This window comes from Eupeodes corollae, chromosome 2, assembly GCF_945859685.1.
Source record: "Eupeodes corollae chromosome 2, idEupCoro1.1, whole genome shotgun sequence".
NCBI classification, from domain to species: domain Eukaryota; kingdom Metazoa; phylum Arthropoda; class Insecta; order Diptera; family Syrphidae; genus Eupeodes; species Eupeodes corollae.
Window position 1 is genome coordinate 11,511,142 of NC_079148.1, and position 20,618 is coordinate 11,531,759.

A 20,618-nucleotide genomic window follows, 5' to 3' on the forward strand; every position below is an offset into this window, starting at 1 on the left:
ATAAATGGTTCTTTGTTCTTCATCCATTAGTAAGACATTGAGAGCAACAATCGCTGACATTTCTACAGTGTTGTATTGTAGTTCACGATTCAATTCAGTGTCTATTTAATGAGATGCATTTCAATTTGGTGAATGCATATTGAAATGAATGAGTGGTAAGTTGGCAATGATAACGCAAAGATCCTCAATAGAAATAACGCTATGTACAATCAACTTGTACATAGCGTCACTGAATACTATCGTAAGATCGTTGCACTGTGTACGATGTTGATGCAGTTAAACCATAGCACTTAGGAATATAAAAACTAGATAAAATCTATTTTCAGTTGAACATTCGGTAGGAATGTAAATGCAAAATTTCATTGAAACTGGTTAAGTCGTTTTCTAGTATTATGGTAACTAACACAGGAAAATTTTATATATTAGATAGATAGGAAAATTTTATATATAAGATAGATAAACATCTAATATGGGCACAACTATGTCTGCTTATATAATTGTTTTCTTTATTTTTTCAATTTAGTTCTAAAATTAAATTTTTAAGAAAATTTACCATTATTTTTGAACAATTATCCATTAATAAGCGACTTAGTTTTTTTTTAAATGTTTAATTTTTTTTTTTAAATAAACAGTAATAACTTTCAAACAAATAAGTGGGAAGTTTTGTTAGTATAGCTATTTAAAAAAATAGTGAAAAAAGTGGTTGACCCCAAATATCGCTGGAACTACTACTTCAAAAAATTGTATACTACACATTGTAACGTAATGGTTTTTATAAATCAAAAAACTGACACAATGTTTGTAACTTCAAATATTTTGCAAATTAAAATACCATTGTATCCAAAATAATTGTATTTATCAAAGTTTAGCATCTGGTAGAAATTCAAAGACAGTTTTATTTATAAAAAATAAAAGCAGTAAAAATGTATCTAAAAGTTGGTTCAAATTGATTTTCGACTAGTAAATCTTGGTAGAAGTGAAAGTATTAGCTTCCAAATTCACAACATTGACTTCTTCAATGAATTGTGAGATGCATGTTCCCTTCTCCCCATGCAATATTCTCTATGACAACATTGCCAACATTAAATTATCTACAGGTAGCACTGCTACAATTCTCTACATCAATGCTAGATCCATAAAAAACAAAATTGATGAATTTGAGCATATAATTAAAGGCTTTAATATTGATATTGATGTTATCTGCGTCACAGAAAGTTGGCTTTCAGACTCTGATGAAATTTATTTTAACTTAAAAAATTATGAAAAAATTACTGCAAACAGACCTAACTGAAGGCGCGGGAGGTGTAATTATCCTTATATCTAAAAGCCATTCGTATACGCATTTATTTTCAATGAGTGACAACGAGGATAGTTTCTGCGCAGCAAATATCAAACTAAAAAATTACTCTTTTGATATTATGTGCGTTTACCGTAAACCAAACCTGATTGTTTCCAAGAAAGAAAATCCTTCCTAATGGAAAACATATCCAGAATGTCTTTACGAAATTCCATAATTGTTGGCGACTTTAATATAAATATTTTGATCGAAGATGCTTTTGTCATAAAATATCTTAACCTTATCAGAATGCACGTATATTTTGTTATAAATAAATCAATTCCTACCCGAAAAAATGCCAGCCTTGATCACTTTCTTGTTAACAACCTCAATTACAATATAATTGCACATCACTCAAAACTTGACTTAGTTGACCATAATGTGACAGCTATTGACATAAGCGCTCTAACGCCTGTAACGAAACACACATCACTAAAGCTCAACCCAAAATACATATATGTCACTGATGCAACAAAACTAACTATGAAGCTTAAAGAACACCCAATAGTTTTGTATGATTCCATGGCTTGTGAAGAAATGTACAATTACTTTGTAAACAAATTAAACGCTTATATAAAAAACACATCAAAAAAAGTCAAAGTCAAACAAAAACAAACCGATTCCTGTGAATGGCTCAGTAGCGAATTGATTTCTCTAATCAAAGAAAAAAACAAATGGTTTAGTAAACTGAGTAAGGATCCTAATAACATTTACATTCAGCGACAATACAAATATCTTAGAAATCAAGTAACAACTCAGAAACGACAGATTAAAGCAGATCATTACAGAAAACTTTTTGAGAGAAGTCTAAATGACAATAGGAAAACATGGGAGAATATCAACAGCCTTTTGTACAATAAATCAAAAAAGAATATGAACTGTCCTTTGCTCAATAACTGCTCACGAAACGAAAAATTAAAAAAAATAAATGATCTTAACGAATTTCTTGCTACGGTTGGCAAAAAAATCATAACTAAATGTCCGACTCAAAACATAGTCTATCCCACCAAACTGCAATTGGAAAGTTTTATACTAGGAAAGACAACACCAGAACTTATAAAAACTATTATGTGTGGACTTAAACCATCAAAAGCTAAGGATGTAGACAATGTTTTTTCTTCACTACTAAAAGAATGCAGTACAGAGCTTTGTAAACCAATCTCCATACTAATCAACAAATCATTAAGAGAGGGATATGTTCCAAAGATGATGAAAGTGGCCAGGGTTATCCCTATCTTCAAAAGTGGTGACATAGATGACTTCAATAATTATCGCCCTATTTCAATTCTACCTATTATATCGAAAATTATGGAAAAAGTTGTAAATCAGCAATTAATGGAGTATATCGAGCGTAATAAGCTCTCAACCTCTAAACAATATGGATTCCGGAAGAAGTCAGGTACGAGTACAGCGCTGATAGATATGGTACCAAACCTTCAAAAAAATAAGGACAACCGTAGTAATGTTGGTGCACTTTTCATAGACCTGTCAAAAGCCTTCGACACAGTCGACCATACAATTTTGCTGAGAAAGCTCTTTGCCCTAGGAGTAAGAGGCTCCTCCTTCAATTGGTTTAGATCCTATCTCTTAGAGCGTTTTCAGTACATCAAAATAGACGATTGCACGAGTGAAAGACAACCAGTTACGATGGGAGTACCACAAGGAAGTGTTCTTGGACCAACCCTATTTTGCTTATACGTACAGGACTTTGCAAACCTCTCACTGAATGGACATCCAGTTCTATTTGCAGATGACATAAGCTTGTTGTATTCCACAAACTCACCTGCAGAGATCGAGTGGCAAATGAATTCTGATCTTAAAAAGATTGAGACTTGGATGAACGCGCAAAAACTATGTGTAAACGCCCGTAAAACGAAGTATATCGTATGCACCAAATCCAATACCCCACTACGAATTGTGGAGATGTAGTTGAACGAGTCAGTGAATTTAAATATCTTGGCCTCTGGGTGGACTCAGCGTTAGATTGGAACTTCCACATTTCGAAACTATCGAAAAAACTGTCTTCGCTTGCTGGAGTTTTTGGTCGAATCCGATACAGCGTTCCTGAAAATCTAAAACGAACAATGTACTTTTCTCTTTTTCATAGCCATTTGACCTATGGAATCAACAATTGGGGTACAGCAGTTCATGGCCTTCTACAAACCTTGCAAGTAGTGCAGAATAAGGCATTAAAAAACTTGTTCGGATTTGATTGGCTTACAAACACCCGACGGATTTATAAACAGCTGCAGATTTTAATGGTCAAAGATGAAATCGAAATAAATATGGTGACTCACATTCACAAGATAGTGCTTACGGAGGTTCATACAAACACCCAGCTGACTACAAGAAGTAACATACACCAATACAACGTACGGAGTCGAAATAACATACACCTAGACAGAATATACTCAAAAAAATATGGAAGCAGCTCAATTTTATACAAGTCTATTCAGTATTATAACAAACATTCTGATGAGATCAAGAAATGTAATACTTTAAAATTTAAACTTCACGTTAAAGCCATGCTACTGTCAAAATACAATGTTTAAAAGGTCAATGTTAATTGTCATAGAGTAAACTGTAAGAATAAATTTTGTCTCCTTTTCTAATTTTTTGTCTCTACTGTATCTTAGTATGTCACACAAATTTCTTTTTTGCTATTCAATTGTTGCTTGATGTTTAAATTTCCACTTTTTATTAAAATTTTGTTTTTTGTTGTTCCCATTGTCAAATACTTATTGTACTTATATTTAACACTTTTAATTACATAATTACATAAACATTATTGTAAAAACTATACAGCCTGTTACGAGATTCATCTCATAAGGCATTCTGAATAAATAAAATAAAAAAAAAAATAATAAATATATGTATCATATTAAAAATATTGTTTTTTGAGATTTATAAGATTTTTAAAAAGCCAATTGAGAGTTAAAAACGATTCAAATAAAGCTAGAATTAATGGAAGTATCGGCTTCAATTCTTTTTTCGATAAAAAATATTGATGTTAAGATAAGGTAATTTTCTTTGTAGAATTCAATTTGCATTTTCTTGTCAGAAATAAAACCATTCAAAAAATTGGAATTACTAATTTTATAAAACGTTTACAAATATTGACAGTCGGACACGAATGATAATGTTATCAGTGTCTGTCGCATCCCAGCCTCTTTTTATTTGTGTTTGATCTTCTTTCAAAATATTATGAAACTGTTGCAGGAATTTAAAAAAAAAATTCAGAACTTATTGATAAAAATTGTGTTGTATTTAAATAATTAAAAAGAGGCTAGGATGTGACCACAGTGATAACTTCCCACCCCTACTGTCAATTTGTCTTGCTTAAAAATTTATAGGCTTTCGTGTTTTGTCAAAAAAGTTGTCAATTGAATTATTTAAAAATTACCAACAGTATTTTGCAATTGTTGAAATAGTTTGATTAAAAAATCTATTTTTATAAACGAGATTTTTTGCTTTAGAACCATTTTAACTAGTTTTAGTAGGATTTCTTAGATAAACAAATACTACTTTCTAACTTTCCATAGGAAGTAATTGTAATGGGTCCGATTTCTCAAATTGAAAATTTTGACATTTCTCGACGTTCCAAGGTATCTAGATTCGAAATAAAAGTTTTTAAGAAAGATGTCTTCGCGTGCGTGTGTACGTACGTTCGTACGTCCGTACGTCCGTTTTTTTGAACGTCCATATGTCCGTAGGTCCGTACGTTTTCGTCGTCCATAGCTTAAGAACCAGAAGAGATATCGACTTCAAGTAAGTTTTGTATGCAGATAATAAAGCAGAAAGATGCAGAAAGGGCTGTCAAAAAATTGTTTGGGTGTTTTTTTTTACCATAACAGTTTAAGAAAAGGTGAACATTTTGGTTAACCTTAAATATCTTATGAACCAAAAACGCAAGAGACTTGAATTAAATTTTATGTAATATATTGTAACGTGATACCAAACTGATATATTTTTGGAAAAAAATACAATTAACAGTGTTTTTTTATAATTAAAAAAAAAACGACAAAAAATTTGTTTTCGACTAAAAATCTATTTAACAAAACTAGATTTTCAAACTAAACTATTTCTTTATATGAAAAATATTGTTGGTAATTTTAAAATTTGTAAGATTAATTGAACTAACAACTTTTTTAACCCTACCCTAAAAACTTTTAAGCAGGACAAATCGACAGACGGGATGGGAAGTTATCAGTGTGGGTCACATCCCAGTCTCTTTTTTCTAATGTGATGAAAATATTGATGACGGTCTCAATGGTAATATTCTTTCACTCAGAACATTTAAGCAGTTAGGAAAATATGTTTTAAAGTACATTTTCTTTCGAACTACTCGTACGTCTGATATTTTTATTTGCTACATATAGGAACAGTATGGCAAGTTTTGCATTCGTGCAAAATTTCGAACTCGAGATTTTAATCAAACATGATATTACGATGGTAGAGTAGTGTAAAAGATGGGAAGAAGTTCAACATAGTTGTATTGTAAATTCAGCTAAATTTTATAAAATTAATAGCAAATTTCCTTAAAAGTTTCCTTAATTATCAAAATAAAATCAATGACATTTAATATAATTACGTTCTCCAAAGCCTATCAGCTGATTAAAAACATAAATATATGATTAAAAAAAAAAAAAAACAAGAATGTTTGAGCTTTTAAACTTTTATGTTATTATTTTTAAAAATTGATAAGAATTATTGTTATGGTTATTTTGCGAAAAACAAAAGTGAGGTATTTTTTTTACTTTCAGAAGCTTTGTAAAGTTTTCGTTAAGTTTTGTATTAACGTTTCCTTTATTTAATAATAAAAAACCATTCATTTATAGTTAGATTTAAGGTCTGAGCATTTATACTTTAAATCGTGTATCTGCTACAAGTTGTGTTAAAGCGTGATAATTCAGCTGTTTGTAGACATCGAAATATGAATTTTTCAATAATAAATGTTTTAATACTGTTTTTAATTTTTCCTGTTATTATGGGAAAAATACAAATTACTTCGCCGACAAGAAGAAGTAATCCAAATGTCGAATGCATGATAAGGGATGAAAATGGTAAATGTTATAGGGTAAGTGGAATATTACGAGTAATTACGGATTTGGAAAAATAGATATCAGTTTCAAATTAATTATCAAATTTGCAGGTCTCAAAACAAATCGAAATTACATGGGGCAATAATGAAAGGCACAACCGCAACCGGAATCGAAAAGGGCATCATCAGCGAAACAATTATCATTATTAAAAAGTAGTTGCTGTTACTTAAACTTTAGTGAATCAGCAAAGGAAAAAAATAGTGATACAAAAGTTAAAGTTCAAAATAAAAAGCCTATTTTTGTTCATTTTTATTTTTAATCTTGAAATATTAATTTAACGTTTTCAGTGTAGTTTAACAAAAAACTATTTAATAAGTTCTGAGAAAACCAAATAATTTGTTTCTATTCAAAATGTTGTTGAAATTTTGCAACAAAATTAAAATTGACTTGTAATTAATCATCAACCCACATAGCTATATTCACATATTAAAATTTAATAGCTTTGCATTCTTATTATTGTACTGAGTTATTTTGAAAATATTGATTGTTTTTAAATATTTCATAAAAGCCACCGATGATTTTTTATTGAAATCGGTAAGATCCAACAATTGATTTGGAAATATTTTACTTCTCCAGTTCTTGATAATCTCAAAAAAAAAAAAAAAATACAAAATTGAGGTTTTAAATTAAAAGAGAATTCTGAAACATGATGAAATGAGATTTTTCAAAGTTGCTCTAAGCTTTCTAAAAACGTAAAGGTTTTAACTTTGGTTCATATTTGGTTTGGAAATTTCATCAGGACTTTCGATATTGATAATTTTCTTGTTTTCTTACATTTATATTTTTTTCATAATATTACGATTTAAATACCTGTTATCATGAGTATGAAGTCTACAGAGATAACCATTCTCGAAATACTTTGTTTTTAGAATTTGTCTTTTCAAAACTTTTAGATATCGACTTTAATTTACTTTTATCTTAAAAAAAATATTGTTTTCCACATTCAGTAAAATTTTCAAAAAAATTTTTTACAAAAAATTAAAAACCTAAACAAAATTAACTAAAGTTGGTAAAAAATGATTTTCGACTCGAATATCTTTTCAAAAATTAAAAATATTGGCTTCAAACTTATTTTATTTTACAGATAATATTGTTTTCGATATTCAGTAATCTTTATATAAAAATCCAACAGTCCGTTTTTTCATAAAAAAACGAAATCTACACAAAATAGTACGCAAATTTGGTAAAAATTGATACGAGTACATATAGAAAAACATTTAAGCAAGACAAATCTACAGACGGGTTGGGAAGTTATCAGTGTGGGTCCCATCCTCTTTTTTTAAAATTCTTTTCGATGAAATATTTTTTATATTTTTTAACAACTGATAATGAATTACTGCGAGGTGCAATATTAAAATATTTGTTTAGACTTACACTTGGAGCAAGTTTCTCCTTTTTTTTTTATTTTTTTTTTGTGTTAGTTTTTAGAATTTTAAAAGAAAGGTAATACAATTTCGAAGTATTCGGGTATATAAAAATGTGTAGAATTTGCAGTATTTTTGATTAATTTCTTTATTTTCTAAGAAACTACTCTGCCTTGAAGTTTTCGAAGTCAACCTTGAAATTTCTTTTGATTAATTTGTTGCAAAAAAATTCAAAACAAAATGAGGGGTTAAGTTAAAGAAAATGTTCAAAATCCGTAGAATAAAAAACGAAAAACCAAAACTATATTTTTCTTGCTATGATTAAAAACCAAAAGGTTTTAACTCTACTCCAAAAACTTAATGTTTAGATCAAAATTTTGCTTGTTTTTATTTGCAATAAACTTCTAAAATCAAAAAGTTCATGCACTTCGTGATTTGACGTCTCATTACATATTTGCATTTTTTTCTTCTTTCTAGAAGAAAAACATTGGAAGTATTGTCTCCATCGAAGTCGGAACCGAACAAGACGTCATCTCCCGCTTCGGCAAAGCAAAAGTGGGGTTCGGTATGCTGTCGAAAATTTGGAGGAATAACTTTTCAGCTTAAGAACAAAGCTACGACTGTTTCGCACAAATGTCGAATCTGTGGGGCAGCACCTGTAAGGTTACTTCAGCTATTACAAGAAAGCTGTAAACCTTCGTGAATAGATATCTTTGTAACATCCTAACGATTTTCTGGTCAAACCGAATATCTTACGAGACAGGACAGGTCAGGAACAAAGGCGTAAGTGGCAATGGATTGGACATACGCTTCAAAAATGTAACGACTGCATTGCAGGCCAAGAAATGCAGTGGAGTCTTCTCACACAAGACGGAAGAAGCACATGGACAGGGCAGTCAAGAAGGAATCAGCGTCATTAGGCAAGAGCTGGAGGGAGCTGAAACACATCTCCAGAAACTGCACACAATGGCGCGTAGGTGTAGTAAAAGCCCCATGCCCCTTAATGGATTCAAAACGGACTTAACAGGTCTGAGGACCTAAGTAAGTAAGTAAGTAGAAGAAGAACATAAAACCAAAAAGACCGAAAGACAATATAAACTCTCGCCTTGCTCTCGGTCTCGTCTCGTTTTATTTAAACGCCGGCCGTTGCCATTCCAAATTCGAGACAGCCGCAGCAAAAACTTTCAAAAAATCATTTTTAAAACAGATCGCCAGACCTTTAATGATGCTAATTTTCAGCCATAACATTAAATAATATGCGTTTTACTTCTTTGTGAAATAAATTAAAATACCAACCAAATAAATTGAATGATTTGTTTTTAATTCGAAAAACTATTTGAACTGAATTTAAAAAGAAAGTTAAATCCTTAAAACTAAAGATACATATATCAGTCAGCTTTCTTCAAGAAAGCCAACAAAAGAGGGTTTGGTTACTGTTAATAAAAAAAAATTTAAAATACATTTTTTTAGTCAAATTTTAAAAAATCTCTGATTTATTTTTCTATTTTAGAGGCGGCATATTATTTTCGAACATAGCCATTATAACTTCAAGCATATTCTCCTATTTATTTTTACTTTTCTTTTTCTCTGGCATTGGAAATATATAAATGTTTAAAACTCTGATTGTTATTTCTCTTTATAGAAATATATATATATACTCATTAAAATTTTATTTTCAATTATCCAAAGCCATAGAAAGTTAATAACAAATTATGCATGTAAACGCATTCAACTCTGCTTCTGCATGCCATTTGTAATCAATCGTAGCCATATGAATTACAAATTGCAAAATGTTCCTAATTGTAAATCACGCAGAACACAAAGCTCCGTAAATAATAATTTGTATTTTTTCGAGATAATTACGTATTCATATTGTATGACCTTCCCTTGGCTTGTATATTATAATTACAGTAAGCCATGGCCTACCTCTTTTTGTTGTTGTTTTCATTGTTGGTGTTGTTGATTATAAATATACAAATACTCAATTGTAAGTCCTAATAAATCATTTCTTATAATAGCCATACCACCACCAGTCCAGGATCGTCGAGCATAACCTTTTGTATACATAAGGGTGAAATATTGCAGAGAAATAAAAATGAAATAAGCAAACATCCTCACAACAATGATGCTCGCTTTTCCCCCCTCCAACTCCCAAAATTCACAATGTCCTTTCTTGTTCTTGCTTTGCCTTCCATAACAAAACATCAAATTTACCCCATAAAAATAAAGGAACTTGTTGTGAGTTCATTCGTCGGAGGTCCTCGCCATTTAAATTCATTTTAAGTGCCCGTTTATTTCGACAAACAACGTAACAAATAATCACTTATTTTCACAGTATTAACGAGCCATTCAAAAGATCCAACACCAAATGAAAATAAAAAAGTTTAAACAAAAATTATAAAAAGTACAAAAAATATTAAACGAGAATATAAAGCCTCTTTTTGGTGGAAGTCGTAGCTTCTGCTAGTTAAACCATCATCAGGACGACTCGACGACGACGAGGACGAGTAATGACTTTAAAATTGTCATCGTAGACCCTAATTAAAATCATTTTTACTACGAGTACCATTTAAAGGGGTTGGTTGAGAACGGGGAACGAAAAGAGACGAAGAGGGCGGAGCGGTGGCGGAGAGGTCTCCAAGTTGATGATGGTAGGAGTTTCGATATTAAATTTTAATTAAATTACCCTCTTGCCGCCAGAAATAATATTATATTTTTTAAGAGAGAAGACATCAGGTAAGCTCTTATTTTGTCTTCAACCGGATGTACATTGAAGAGTGTTGTTTTGTTATGGTCTATGATTAAACTTTTAATAAATCAGGTGATTTACGGTTTTTACTTAGGTCCTTTCATTTCAATAATGTCTCGACAAAACAATTAAGGGGCAGCAACAATTTAATGGTTCTTGATTTAATATTCAATAACCACTGTTGCTGTTTGAGTCAAGGTAAGACTTATCCTTGAAGTTCCAAAATGTCAAATTTGTACACAATGCCGCATTAATAATTTTGAAGGAATAGGAAATATTGTCATTAAATTTTTGAATGTCAAAATGGGATTAAATAACAGAGCTGTTTAGAATGTTTAACATTTTTGAAGTGCGTCTTGAAAAGAATCTTTAAACTTGACCTTAAGTCCGAAATCAAACATAAGGTTAAAATGGTAATTATTTCTTTAATGTCTTTATTCTTCAAATTAAGAGTAAAATTTTGTTTCAAAATTTTAATTCGGAAAAAATAAGCTTTTATTTAGTCCCACGAATAATACTTTTCTGAAGAATTTAAATACATCCATTTGTTTCTCTATCACATTAGGTTCTTAAACTGAGCCTTTTTAAAGGCTTAAAATATAACAAAAAGCAAGTCTAAGGTAAAAACATAACATGGTTTTAAACAGTAAATTGTATAATAATATTCCAAGTTTCTAAAATTGTTCATTACTTATGAAACTTTCACTCAAAGTTTTCAGAAATCTTTAATTTAATTTTAAGTGCTACCTTTGAATCTGAACCTTGACTTGATGTAATAGCTGTGAATGTAGTACTACGCAAAATTGGTAAAAACTCTTGATCAATACGAATATTTCGAGAAGCTATTATACTTCAAAATTATTTCATTCTATAGAAAATTTAATTTTTAACATAAAATAATGTTTTAAGAAAAAGACAATCGTTTTTTTAATAAAAATAAACAAATTCAAAAAATACTGATAAAGTTGATAAGACTTCGTTTTCGAGTTTAAATTTCGGACACAAAAACCGATATTAAAATCAGACTTATTGTTAAGTTGTTTTTTACAAAACACACTTACCTACAAAAACAACTAAAAATTGATAAGAAATGGTTTTCGATTCAAGTATTATGACAACAGGGAAAGATGTTTACATAAAATTATTGTATCTCATATTGTTATAAATATTTTGTTAAAATTTCATAAAAATTGACACCAGGCACGGATGACAAGTTATCAGTGTTGGTAGCTTCCCAGAATCTTTTTTAAAACCAGTTTTAGAAGAAATTGTTCAGCGTTTCTTCAAGATTTATGTAAGACTGGTGAAATATAAAAGTATGTGAAGATTTTTTGAAAGCTATTTATATTTAAATATTGAAGATAATGCTTATAGGTTCGGAAATCCATAACCATAGCTTACATTTTTTTTAAGAAGTTTCTAATTAACGAAACGTCATAGAGTATTTTGGAATCGGATTTGATTTATGTCCATCAAAACATGATCGGATTTATTTTCAGGAGAAAAACGTTTGTGACTGAATATAAATTTTCTTACTCAAAAATTCAGTTCTGAATTTGTTAGCTTCTATTTTAAACTTCCCATAGGAATTTATTGTAATTAGTCCGATTTGTTAAATTGAAAATGTTCACATTTCTCGAAGTTTTAAGTTCCCTAGAGTCCAAATAAAAGGCTTTTCGAGAGAGATGTCTATGTTGTGCGTATGTTCTTACGTTCGTATGTCCATGCGTTAGCGACGTTTTTTTCGTCTTCCATAGCTCAAGAACCAGAAGAGATATCGACTTCAAATAAATTTTGTTATACAGATAATAAGGCAGAAAGATGCAGCAAGGGCTCTCAAGAAAATTGCGTGGGTGGTTTTTTTACCATAGCAGTTTGAAAAAAAAGGTGAAAATTATGGTTAACCCTAAATATCTTACGAACCAAAAACGCTAGAGACTTGAATTAAATTTTATATCATATATTGTAACATTATACCAAAGAAGTATATTTTTTTAAAAAAATCAAATTAACGGTTTTTTTATATATAAAAAAAATTGGAAAAAAAAATTGTCACCTCCAAAATTTTATGACTTAAATATGATTTCATCTCAAAAACAATTTTGTGCAACGAAGAATAATGTTTTTGACATCTGATAAAATTTTGAGAAAAATCGAAGTGACAGTTTTTTTTATAAAAAATAAAAATCTAAAAAAACATTACTCAAAGTTCGTAAAAATTGAATTGACAGTTTTTTTTACAAAAAATAAAAACCTCAAAAAAAATTAATAAAAGTTGGTAAAAGTTGATTTTCGACTCTTTTCAAAACTTTGAGATATTGGCTTTAATTTACTTTTATTTTTTAAAAAATATTGTTGTTAACATTGAGTAAAATTTTGAAAAAAATCAAATCAACAGTTTTTGTACAAAAAATTAAAAACCTAAAAAAAATTTAACAAAAGTTGGTAAAAATTGATTTTAGACTCAAATATATTTTCAAAAATTTGAAATATTGGCTTCAAAATAATTTCCATAATAAGAAAAATTGTTTTCAACATTCAATACATTTTTGAAAAAAATCGAATTGACAGTTTTTTTACAAAAAATAAAACTCTAAAAAAAACAATACTAAAACTTGGTTAAAATTTACTTTCGACTCAAATAGCTTTCCAAAAATTAAAAATATTGGCTTCAAACTTATTTTATTTCACAGAAAATATTGTTTTCGATATTCAGTAATTTGTATATAAAAATCCAACAGCCCGTTTTTTCATAAAAAATAAAATCTACAAAATTTGGTAGGAATTGATACAATTACATTATGACAAACTTTTAAGCAAGGCAAATCGGAAGACGGGATGGGAAGTTATCAGTGTGGGTCGCATCCCAGCCTCTTTTTTTTTATTTATTTATTATTATTATTTATTAGAAAAATAGTAGATACTCAAAATTTACGTTTGGTTTTCGTTATCTCGTAAGCGATAGAATATTATGCTTATTTATCCAATTTATATTTGTTTTCAAAATATACATACAAATTATTAAGAAATTCTACTGAAATTTGTAAAAATTGGTTGTCGACTAAAAATCTATTTAACAAAAACAGATTTTAAAATCAAACTATTTCATCATATTCAAAATATTGTTGGAAATTTTAAAATTTTTAAGAATAATTTAATTGATATCTTTTTTGACAAAACTTGAAAACCTTCAAACTTTTAAGCAAGACAAATCGAAAGACGGGATGTAAAGTTATCAGTGTGGATCGCATCCCAGCCTTTTTTTCTAATTTATGAATGAACTTAAAATTGTTGTATTTGGTATTTTGGAAGCTTTTTTCAATTTTCAATTCGTTAACTTCCGAATTTGTCGGTGTTTTATTTAATGAAGTATATGCCAAAAATTAACTTAATTTTCTACCAAAAAAATTATTTCAGCTCTTAAAACTTTTACTTTCCTCACTTTTTAGTATTACAATATTTCATAAATATCTCATTTATATAATTCTTTTATGTAACAAATGTAAATAAAATAATTTATAGATTTAAATTGTATATAAATTGTCAAAAGCTTAAATCCAAATTTGGACATAATCTAAGAAAAACCTGAAAAACTAATGCTCTTACAATTTTTAAAACCTCATTTTGCAAATTATCTCAAAATTAAAGCAACAATAAATTTTGGGCAAATATTTAACTTTCAATAATTTCTTCAAAATTTTCCGAAATAGTTCAAAATTGTATCTTATTTTTTGCAAATAATATTTGTTAAGTTCAGTCAGTACAATTGGAACATAAGCATTTTTGTTTAATAAATCCATGATTATTAATAATAACCAGCAATTTGTTTTACTGCATATCTCGAAATCGAATATATTTTTCCCGGTCAAATAATCTGTTGTTGACTTGTTTGCTTTTTATACGTTTGATTTGGATTTATCATATTAATATTTTTAATAACAGCTTTTCCTCTAATATCTCTAAAATAAGTGGATCTTCAACAAGGTAAACAAGACGAACGATATAAAATGGGTTTTGCAAATATTATGAATTATAGTCTCCTGTTTTACCATAAAGGCAAATGGTCTTTGGTGCTTCAATCTCCAATAAACAGTGCAACAACTTGACTTAGAAATCCGTATAATTTAAAGTAGGATTTTACGTTGATAAAAATATTGAATTAAGAAATTCTATTAAGTCTATAATTTGTAAAAGATTTCTTCATCAAATCAAAAATAATCTTCGTAGAAAAAGTATTTCTGCTTTATTGAATTTGAACTCAAATATCTCCACTGCTTTTGTTTTTTTTTTTTGCAGAAGGATGCATTTTTTAAAACCTTTTGCACAGATTCAGAAAAAAAATAAGTATCAAAGCTAAGTACGATTCTTAATTCAATTTTTTATTCTGGAGATATTACGCATTTTCAAATTGTTCAACTATTTCTGGAGATATTAAAAGTTTATTCAGCTTTTCAACCTGATTTGCTAAAAGCCGAAATACTGTGTGTATTTAATACAAATTGAACAACACAATAAAACTATAATTTTGGTTATTTTTCAAATAACAATTTATTTAGGTATATTTCGAATTTTTCTTCCAAATCTTACGTTTTTATTTCTTAGTAAAAATTACTATTTCCTATTTAATCCATTTTCTTAAAATTTGTATAACAGCTCAAAACTTTGTAACAACAATTCTCACAAATCCCGAGCCCATAGTAACACCTTTTTTTAATCTCCCCACATAATATTCCAGTAATCCTTTTGTAATTTCATAAACCTCTTATTACCCTTTCAATATCTTTTATATAGTTAAAGCTCAGAACTTAAATAAAAACACTTAAGGCATGCCCTCACTGTGCGCGCCATTTTTGCATACCAAAAAGTAAAAAAGCAAAAACTCACTGTATGGTGTAGAATTCCGATCACGAAATGGCTATTGGACTCTTGTCTTCCTTTTGATTTTCACTTTGCCATGGCAGACTTTGAGCTATCTAAGGATTGGTTGGTGGGTTGCAGAAAAGCTCATAATACCTCGTCGTTCGGTGAATCCGCATGCAACTAGATGCCGTTGCCTCTGCCGTCTCGTCGTCGAAGTAGCTGCCCAAAACTTCCTATTTTAGTCGATGATTTTATAACGTAGACGTACTCTCGTACCACTTTCAATACCTCTCTACTATACTATCAAATTTTTGAGTAATGTGACCCGAAAAGCTTGTTCACGTTCAGTACACTCACTTTTGACTTTTCATTTGGTGCTTGCTGCTTGCTGCTGTGCTGTGTGATGCACTCCACTGCTTTCGGGGAATACTGCCACTATTCCCATAAGAGGGTGCAGTGCAGCAACAACAACAACAAAACAACAGCAAAGGCGCATCCTTCTTCAAAACACACAAAATCCAACTCACAGGATATCCGGTTGTTGGTTTAACAATATTTTTTCTTTCACTATGTGCTGTGCTGTGCAGTGCAGTGCACTGCTCTCGTATTCAAATACAATAATATAGAGTTTGTGTGGTGTGTTTTTTAAAAAACACAACAAGAGGTATTCTAGCGTAGGGAATTATATGCCTTTTGCTTGAGGGAAGGATTGGAGTAGCGACAGTGTGACATTATCAAACGCGACGCGTTGTTGGTGGCGGCGGCGGTGATGGTGATGGTGGCGGTGGTGTTGATGATATGGCGTTTTTGAGTGCCATCCGCGAGTTGAAAACAATAATGAGGACACAAACTTCAAATTCTTTGAATGAATCTTTTGTGCGTGAGATAAGTATGGAGTGAATGACACTGGCTTGAAGTATCAGACTTTTGAGTACAACAAATCGCGTTACTAAAAAACATACAAAGATACTGTTGGTTTTTGAAAACGACAAAACTCAGAAAACTCTTCTTTTTTAATCGAATGTTTTTTTGGGGAAACTTAAAAAAAACTGAATGGTCTTTAAACAATCACTCAACAACAGAATTGAAATACCATTCGGAACCTTTATTAATTTATAGTGACTTAAAAACCAATCAAAAAGGGTTTGCACTTTTTTTATTTTTTAAAAACGATCAGGACCTCGTATATCCTTTGCCCGAACACGACCAACAGTGAAATACTACTGATATTTTACGGAACATTACAAATTGTTTATCTTGAAGTTGAACTCTCGAAAAGAGTGTCCTTTATTCAAAGGATGTGAATTCATACAGGAAAACAATCAGGACTCATTCGATGGAATGCGCAAGTCAATAAAAAGAGATGTTCATAGGAAATTCATTTTGGTGAATAAAGGATTTTTGTTTGAATTTTTTAGAACAGGCGGATGAATTTTAGTACAAAACTCCAAGTGATGGTGTTTTTGAGAAATATGTTTTCGAAAGAGATTTCTCACTTTCTCTCTTTTATAGCAACACGTGGGTAAACAATAATAAATGTTTGAAGTATATAAACAGAAACACAACAAGGCAATCGAGACAGCTGACAGACGGTTTTACATACCACAAAAGAAAAATAATGGAAATGGAAAGAGATTTTCGTTTGCTTTTTTTTATTGTGTCAAGAGTAAAGAAGCGTTTTTTTTTGTCTCAAATTGTTCCTTTTTAAGGATTAAGGACTGAAATTTTTAAGATGGTTGAGAGGATATTGTAGCTTGAGGAAGTATGTAGCTATTTAAATTTGTAATGCTTATAAAAATAGGTTAGGACGAGTTACCCTTTCTTAGATTAGGAAATTGAAACATTCAACAATCCTTCAAGATTTGTGTTGCTTCTGACACAAAAACAATCTCTGTATAGGAAGAAAGACCATTTTGTATGAGCACTATCAATTGATTATTGTTCAACCAAATAGCGTAAGTTCGATTATTATTTTGAACTCTAAATTTTAACTTTCACAGACTTTCTGACTAATTCAAAAAGTCATTAAAATTAAAAAAGGATAAATAAGTTACCATCTGTCATTAAATAATTTTACTCAGATAGATTTGTATTATTAGTTTCTTGGGAGAAAATGGTGCAAGAGAAAGATAATTAAAAAGTTACTGAATGGCTTAAAATATGTAATTTGATCCTGATTTATTTCAATAATACAAAGTTCTCTAAACAAGTATTTGCCATACTCACACACAAGAAATGTTAAAATTTGGAGTTCAATATATTTTTCATTATTTTGTCTGTAACAACTGGAACACTGATATCATTGCAGGCTTAGAAGACTTTTTGGCATGTGGGAACCGTTAAAAAAATCAATCACTATGTAATGTCAGAGGTCTTGGGTTCGATCCCTGCCTGTGGTAACCTTAAAAGTTTTTCTTTCCACAGGTACAAGAGTACCTTCCGATTCGGTATGCAAACTGTGGGTCCCCTGCATCACAGTTGTATGTTTTTGTTTTATGTTATAAGTTATGCTTATTGTTATAAGTATATATTTATTGGATACATTTTAAGATGCTCTTAACTCCAGGATAAAGACGCCAGAAAAATCTTAGAGTTTTTCTTAATTAATAGAACGATCCTCTCTTACTTCTTTACTTTGTTCGTTATCAAATAACCTTATTTAGGGCAAGTGTTTCGAAAATCTCTTAACTTTAATTAAAATACAAGTATTTATAAAAATAAAGCATTAAAGGTCTTAATTTAAGAATAATCTATTTTATGTATTTTAATTGAATTACAAAATGATGTCACGGAGAGAATTAAATACATTGCCAAATTATGCACGAATCTTTACTACTCAAAACTCAATTCTGTATTCAACACTTATAAAACTTTTTGGATTAATATGTTTCATATAAGTTATTTTCGTCAATTTTCGTTTAACATATTAACCTACTTTTTCTTTGATTTTTAAGTTCTCATATGAAGTTATTGTAATGGGTCCGATTAGTCAAATTAAAAATGACATTTCTCGACGTATCAAGGTCCCTAGAGTCGAAATAGAAGATTTTTAGAAAGATGTTTGTGCGTGCGTGTGTACGTACGTTCGCGACGTTTTTCGTCGTCCATAGCTCAAGAACCAGAACAGTAATCGATTTCAAATAAATTTTGTTATACAGATAATAAGGCAAAAAGATGCAGAAATGGCTCTCAAGAAAATTGCGTGGGTGGTTTTTTTACAATAGCAGTTTGAAAAAAAGGTGAATATTTTACTTAACCCTTAATATCTTCCGAACCAAAAATTCTAGAGACTTGAATTAAATTTTATATAATATATTGTAACGTGATATCAAAGAAGTATATATTTTGAAAAAAATCCAATTAACGGTTTTTGTTATAAATCAAAAAAACTGAAAAAAAAAATTGTCTCTTACAAAATTTTAGGAATGAAATATGATTTCACCTCCAAAAACAATTTTGTGCAACGAAGAATGATGTTTTCGATATCTGATGTAATTTTGAGAAAAATCGAACTGACAGTTTTTTTACAAAAAATAAAAACCAAAAAAATAAAAATTTATAAAAGTTGGTAAAAATTGATTTTCGACTAAAATATCTTTTAAAAACTTGGAGATATTGGCTTTAATTTATTTCAATCTTTAAAAAAATATTGTTGTCAACATTCAGTAGGATTTAAAAAAAAAACGAATTGACAGTTTTTTTACAGAAACTTAAAAACCGAAAAAGAAAATAACAAAAGTTGGTACAAAATGATTTTCGACTCAAATATCTTTTCAAAAATTTGAGATAATAGCTTTTTACTAATTTATACTTATAAGAAATACTATTTTCAACATTAGAACAAATTTTGAGAAAAATCAAACTTATTTTATTTCACAGAAAATATTGTTTTCAATATTCAGTAATTTTTATATAAAAATCCAACAGTCCGTTTTTTCATAAAAAATAAAATCCACAAAAAACAGTACGCAAATTTGGCAAACATTGATACGAGTACATATAGACAAACTTTTAAGCAAGACAAAACGACAGACGGGATGTTAAGTTATCAGTGTGGGTCGCATCCCAGCCTCTTTTCTTAAAACAAATTTGGTTGAAATTAAAATGATTATAGTAAGCATCAAAGATAAACATTTTAGGGACTCGTTTTGGAAATATTTTAAGGGCTATAATTCTCTCATGCATGATTTTAGCAAAACTTTAATCGTTTGCATAGCTACGCGTTGAAAGCTCTGACAAACGAAAAAAAATCCACGATGTTAAACAATTCGTCATTCGTGCACGTTACAGCCTTCTTCAATAAATGGGAAATAAGGACGTTCCAACAAACAAAGAAACTTTTCAGCTTTGATAATATTAGTATAGATTAGATGTTAGTAAGTTTATCTTAAAAAAAATTAATTTCCTCTTAAAATCGTTAGTGTATAATTTAGAAATAAGAAACGACTGTTCTCAAAGAAAATAATAAACGGTAATAAGCGATTTATGAATTTTGGAACAAAATAACAGTTCTGTGGAAGAACTCTTCTAAACCAACACAAAAATATATTCTTATATTAAAAGAAGTTTAATTAAGATAAGACATTTTTGAAAAAAATCGAATTTCCAATTCTTTTTTTTTGGGACTACTGCAAACTTTTCATGTAAGAAAAATATAAACATCCTAAGACAAATTTCCTAAAAACCCTTATTTCCAAGTTTGAATTCAATGAAACCACTCTCCTTAGCTGCAGGGTTGAGGAGATATAGAATTCTCTACCATTGTAATACCATGAAAATCTACAGTTCAAAATTATATATGCAAGCAATACTTCTAATACAAATAGTTTTTATAAGTCGGAAGTAAAAACTATAAGAATTGTAAGTTCGGCTGAAAAAAAACGTTAATCAGTCGCCGTTTTGAAAAAAATCGCCAAAGAAAAATAATTTTGTGGAGTTACTGATATGTTCAATAAATTTTTTTTTGTTATCCAGATTCAAAAATATTCAAAAATTCTATTTTTTTTCTGTATGGTGGCCTAAGAACTTAAAGCAAAAATCATTTTAGTGGTTTTCTTGAAACCCAATATTTTCAAATATCTCCTCATTGATTTACTACTTCTTTAAGAAATTTGATATCTTTCAATTTTTAATTTTATCAAGAATAAATTAAATCTAAATCGAAAATATTCTAAACTGAACTGACATTTAACTAAAATGAATACATA

The 20,618-nt window shown here is 29.5% G+C and overlaps 1 protein-coding gene and 1 long non-coding RNA gene across 2 annotated transcripts in view; one reads left to right on the plus strand and one right to left on the minus strand.

Moving 5' to 3' along the window:
* Positions 1 to 16,604, minus strand: part of LOC129947749 (carbonic anhydrase-related protein 10) — an 89,903-nt gene extending 73,299 nt beyond the window's left edge. The window contains exon 1 of the mRNA XM_056058430.1: positions 15,436 to 16,604. The gene's annotated coding sequence lies outside the window, so the exon portion shown is untranslated. The remainder of the gene's footprint in view (positions 1 to 15,435) is intronic.
* Positions 6,180 to 7,312, plus strand: LOC129947750 (uncharacterized). The gene is made up of 2 exons (XR_008781756.1): positions 6,180 to 6,413; positions 6,489 to 7,312. It is a non-coding gene; the product is annotated as an uncharacterized LOC129947750 (long non-coding RNA).
* Positions 16,605 to 20,618: the final 4,014 nt, after the last annotated feature.